Raw genomic sequence first — 6,284 nt, forward strand, 5'->3', positions numbered from 1 at the left:
CATTCTATTCTAAAACAGCAAAATACATATTCTTTTCAAGTGCACATGGAACATCACATATTAGGCCACAAAACATCACATATTAGGCCACAAAACAAGTCACACATTCAAAAAGATTAAAGTCATCCCATGCATCTTTTGTGACCACAACACTATGGAACTAGAAATCAACCGCAATAAAAAATCTGAAGAGAGCACAAACACATCAAGGTTAAATACCAAGCTACTAAACAATAAATTGGTCAACTAAGAAATCAAAGAGAAAATAAAAAATTATATGGAAAGAAAGAAAAATGAAAACACAATGGTTCAAAATTTTTGGGATGCAGGAAAGTGGTACTAAGAGGGGTGTTTAGAGCAATATAGACCTACCTCAATAAGCAGGAAAAATCTCAAATAAACAATCTAGTCTTATATCTAAACAGGCTACAAAAAGAACAAATAAACAAACAAAAAAAAAACAGCAGAAGGAAGGAAATAGTAAAGATTAGAGCAGAAATAAATGATACAGAAACTAAAAAGACAATAACAAAGATCAATGAAACCAGCAGTTAGTTCTTTGAAAATATCAACAAAATTGATAAAACTTTAACCAGACTCATCAAAAGAGAGGAAAAAAGAGAGTGAGAGAGAGGACTTGTAAAAACAAAATCACAAATCAAAGAGGAGAAATAACAAGTGACACTACAACAATACAAAAAATTATAAGAGAATATTATGCCAACACATTGGATAACCTAGAAGAAATGGATACATTTCTAGACATATACAGCCCACCAAAACTAAAGCAAGAAAAATCAGAAAATTTGAAAAGACTGATTACAGGAATAAAATTGAAGAAATAATTAAAATTCTCCTAACAAACAAATATCTAAATCCAGATGGCTTCACAGACAAATTCTAACAAATGTTTAAAGAGTTAATACCTACTCTTCTCAAACTATTACAAAAAACAGAAGAGGAAAGAAAACTTCCAAATCCATCCTATGAGGCCACATTACCCTGACACCAAAATAAGATAAAGACACTACAAAAAAAGAGAACTACAGGCCAATATCTCTAATAAACATAGATGCAAAAATCTTCAAAAAAAATACTAAGAAACTGAATCAACAATACATTTTAAAAAAATCATTCAATAAGATCAAGTGGGATTTACACCCAGGATGCAAACGTGGTTCAATATTTGCAAAACAATCAATATCATGCATCATTACAATAAGAGAAAGGATAAAAACAATGTGATTATTTCAACAAGTGAAGAAAAATCATTTGACAAAGCACAATATCCATTCATGATTAAAACCCTCAACAAAGTAGGTTTAGAGGGAACATATCTCAACCTAATAAAGGCCTTATATGAAAAACCCACAGTAAGCATCATGCTCAATGGGAAAAACTAAGAGCTTTTCCTCTAAGATCAAGAACAAGACAAAGGTGTTCATCTTTCATTCCTTTAATTCAACATAGTACTGGAAGTTCTAGCCACAGTCATCAGATAACAAAAAGAAATTAAAAAAAATCCAAATGGGTAAGAAAGAAGTAAAACTTCCCCTATTTGCCGATATCATGATACTCTTTGTAGAAAACCCAAAAGACCCTACCAAAAAAACTGCCAGAACTGATACATGAATTTGATAGTCACGGGATAAAAAAATCAATGTACAAAAATCTGTTGTATTTCTATACACTAATAATGAAGTAGCAGAAAGAGAAATTAAAATAATTCCATTTACGGTTGCACCAAAAATAATAAAATACCTAGCAATAAACTTAACCAAAGAGGTAAAAGATCCATACTCTGAAATCTGTGAAATACTGATGAAAGAAATTGACACAAACAAATGGAAAGATATTTCATGCTCATGGGTTGGAAGAACAAATATTGTTTAAAATGTCTATACTACCCAAAGCCATGTACAGATTGAATACAATCCCTATCAAAATATCAACAGTATTTTTCAAAGAATTAGAAGAAAAAATCCTAAAATTTGTATGGAACCACAAAAGACCCCAAATAGACAAAGCATCCTGAAAAGGAAAAGCAAAGCTGGAGGTATCACAATTCTGGACTTCAAGTTATATTGCAAAGCTGTAGTAATCAAAACAGTATGGTACCGGCATACAAATAGATGCACACTTCAATAGAACAGAATAGAAACCCCAGAAATAAACCCACAATTATAACATCAATTAATTTTTAATGAAAGAGGCAAGAACACGCAACGGGAAAACTGGAAGATTACATGATAATGAATGAACTGGACCACTTTCTTACACCAAACACAGAAATAAACTTAAAATGGATTAAGGACTTAAATGTGAGAACTGAAACTATAAAAATCCTAGAAGAGCGCATAGGCAATAATTTCTCTGACATCAGCTGTAGCAACATTTTTTTAAATATGTCCCGTGAGGCAAGGAAAACAAAAGCAAAAATAAACTATTAAGACTATATTAAAATAAAAAGCTTCTCTACAGCAAAAGAAACAATCAACAAAACTAAAAGGCAGCCTACAGAATGTGAGAAGATATTTTCAAATGACATATCTGGTAAAGGGTTAGTATTTAAAATATGTAAAGAACAGATACAAGTCAATGCCCCAAAAAACGAATGATCCAATTTAAAAATGGGCAGAAACATACACAGACATTTCTCCAAAGAAGACATACAGATGGCCAATAGACACATGAAAAGATGCTCAACTTCACTTGCCATCAAGAAAATACAAATCAAAACCACAATGAGTTATCACCTCACACCTGTCAAATGGCTAAAATAAAAAACACAAAAAGCAACAAGTGTTGGTGAGGATGTGAAGAAAAAGGAACTCTCATGCACTGTTAGTAGGAATGGAAACTGGTGCAGCCACTCTGGAAAACAATATGAAGTTACCTCAAAAAGTTAAAAATAGAACTACCCTACAGTCCAGTAATTGTGTTGCTGAGTATTCACCCCAAAAATACAAAAACAGTAATTCAAGAAGAATACATGCACCCTTGTGTTTGTAGCAGCATTACTTAAAATTGTCAAATTATGGAAGCAGCCTAAGTGTCCGTTGACTGCTGAATGAATAAAGAAGTGGTATATACATATAACATATAGATAGATAGATAGATAGATAGATAGATAGATATAGATATAGATATAGATATAGATATAGATAGTGGAATATCATTCAGCCATTAAAAAGAATGAAATCTTGCCATTTGCAACAACATTGATAGAACTAGAGACTATAATGCTAAGTGAAATAAGTCAATCAGAGAAAGATAAATACCATATGATTTCACTTATATGTGGAATTTAAGAAACAAAACAAATGAGCAAAGGGGGGAAAAAAGGTAGAGAGAGACAAACCAAGAAACAGACTCTTAACTCTAGAGAACAAACTGGTGGTTACCAGATGGAAGGAGGGTGGGGGGATGGGTGAAATAGGTGATCAGGATTAAAGAGTACAATTGTGATGAGCTGAGTAACGCACAGAATTATTGAATCACTATATTGTATCCCTGAAAATAATCTAACACTTTATGTTAACTATACTGAAATTAAAATAAAATAAAAACCTTAATAGAAAAAAACAAAATAAAATATTTTCCTCACATTCGAAATTGCATTATTTCTCCTATACACACTCCAAAAGAGATACATTATTCTTAGAAGTGTAAAAATATTGGGGCACCTGAGTTGCTCAGTGGTTAAGCATCCAACTCTTACTTTGGCTCAGGTCAGTGATGATCTCACCTGAGTTTGGGCACCATATCAGACTCTGTGCTGACAGCGTGGAGCCCTCTGACCCTCCCCTACTGGCTATCTTTCTCTCTCTCTTTCTCTCAAAATAAATTTAAAAACTTTAAAAATTTTTTTAAAAAGAAGTGTAAAAATATTGATTTGCAAATATACTTTCTGCAATGTAATTAATTCATAGAGATGTCATCAAATCAATGTTCAAATTGGATAGCTGTTAGTTAAGCTCAGTTTACCAGGTTTCTTTACATTGCGATTCAAATATATTGATGTAAATAAGAAGTAGGGAAGAAAATAAATAAAGTGAAATAATTTCATTTTAGTTTAAATACAATTGGTATAATTAGAAATGTAAATATATAAGTAAATCATAACTATTATAGGTAAAATTATATCAACACATAATTTCCAAAGAAAACAAAAAAACATATTTTGTATAAGACAAAAAATATTACTACTGAATTATATCTGAAGAAAAATGTTGCTAACCTATTTCACAAAACTACTATTTTCTTAGAGGTTGCTTTTGTGTTTTATTTTTTTACTCCCTATTTGATTAGATAAATTAAGATTAATTTCTACAGAATACAAATCTGTCCCGTGGTTATATAGCCTTGAAATAGACCCATGATTAAATAATGTTTGCATTGTTTCAACTGTCTATTCCTACTACAAGAAAAATTAGGAAAGGCTGTTTTAAGTTAAAATAGGAGAAAGGAATAAAAAATAATCCAAAGAAAGGGCAGTCGTACTGTATATGGGGTTGGAAAAATGTTGCTTAAGACTTGCCTTTTTGTTTGACTTCAAGATAAGAAATATTTATTTTCCAATCTATCTCCTTTAGCTTTTGTTTTTGACAGATTGATAATTTCTGTACAAAGTTTATCAGGCAATGCCCCTGCTCCTGACATCAAGCATGTGTCAGCAAAAGAAAACCTCAAGGAACAACATAGATTATTATACAAGTGAAAATTATTATACCATAATTAATCATATATTTATTCTTTGGTTAGAAAAAAATGGATTATACATAATATATATATACATACATATATATATGTGTGTATATATATATATATATATATATATATATATATATAACCTAGTGAATAATAAGAATTGGTTAGAGACTTTACATATATTATTTTATTTTATTCTCACAACAATTAAGTGATGCCAACAAATCCAGTATTTTTCAAATGAGCAAAAGGAAGCTCAGAATAGTCAAGAAAACAGACATAAGCAGCTGACTTGTGATCAAATGAGGGAAAAACTATTAGCAATACTACTTTATAAATAAGAAACAAAATCTTAAAAAGGTTACCTTTCCAAAGACCCCAATTATCAAATGGTAGAGACAATATTTAAATTCTGGTAATCTGACCCCAGAATTCATTACTTCATGCTCCCTCCCATTATAGACCTCTGGTTTCAAGTTTGATTCCAGATCATAATATTCAGACTTGATTTCAGTGGGACTGTTCATGACTCCTAATGTTAATGAGAACAGGGTATGTTTCCTTTTTATTCTTGCATTATGCTATCTTTTTGATAAGAATCTGTCACTTTAAGACTAATGACTAGACAGGTAAACTCCATTGACCCTTAGTAATATAACAAGAGCACATGAAAATGAGGCAAGAGTTAATATCCTTTATCTTGTTCATTCACTTTGAGGTTAATATTAATGAAGCAGAGTCATGAATTTAAATCCCATTTGAGTCACGTAAATTTTCTAGTCCAGATAGTTACCAAATGCCCTCTCAGATCCAAGCTAGTCATTTTTCTTGGCAAACAAATACACTGGTCACAAGAGAGACAAAATGAAACCTATAGATAGACTTGTGTTATCACACTGGCAAAACACTTAAAGTCGATGGTACCAGTCATTTCATCTTTACTTATACATGAAACTTAGTTTTACTAAAATTCAATCCTAATTTAAGAATATGCTATTTATGCCTTAAAATTTTTGTACATGTACAGTACACATGACATAATCTCACATAACCTAGACCAATTAGCTTATAGAAAGTCTAGTAAAATCTTCGGGAACTGTATTATAAGAAGGCTATTATCAACGTAGAGCACTACTCAAAAGGGAATCCCAAGATACGTAAACAGCCACAGAAGAACTGGACTGAGAGGTTTCCTAGGATGTGGGAATTCCAGTGCTAAAACAGCATAGTCCAACACAACTTGGGATGGTTGGCACCTGTATTGCAATAGCCTACCTTATCTGCAGCTTTGCTTTCTGGGGTTTCAGTTCTCACAGTCAAGCACCTTCATCCATGGTCTGGAAGCAGATGGTCTTCCTTCTGAATTATCCTCAGAAAGTCAGTAGCCTCATACTACACCATAATGCCTACGTCATTCACCTCATTGCATCTCATCATGTAGGTCTTTTATCATCTCATATAATCCTCAGAAGAAGAAGAGTGAGTATACTACAATAAGACATTTGGAGAGAGAGAGAGAGAGAGAGAGAGAAGACACATTTGCATAACTTTTATTACAATATATTGTTACAACG

The sequence above is a fragment of the Leopardus geoffroyi genome, chromosome C2 (genome assembly GCF_018350155.1).
Source record: "Leopardus geoffroyi isolate Oge1 chromosome C2, O.geoffroyi_Oge1_pat1.0, whole genome shotgun sequence".
Lineage (NCBI taxonomy): Eukaryota > Metazoa > Chordata > Mammalia > Carnivora > Felidae > Leopardus > Leopardus geoffroyi.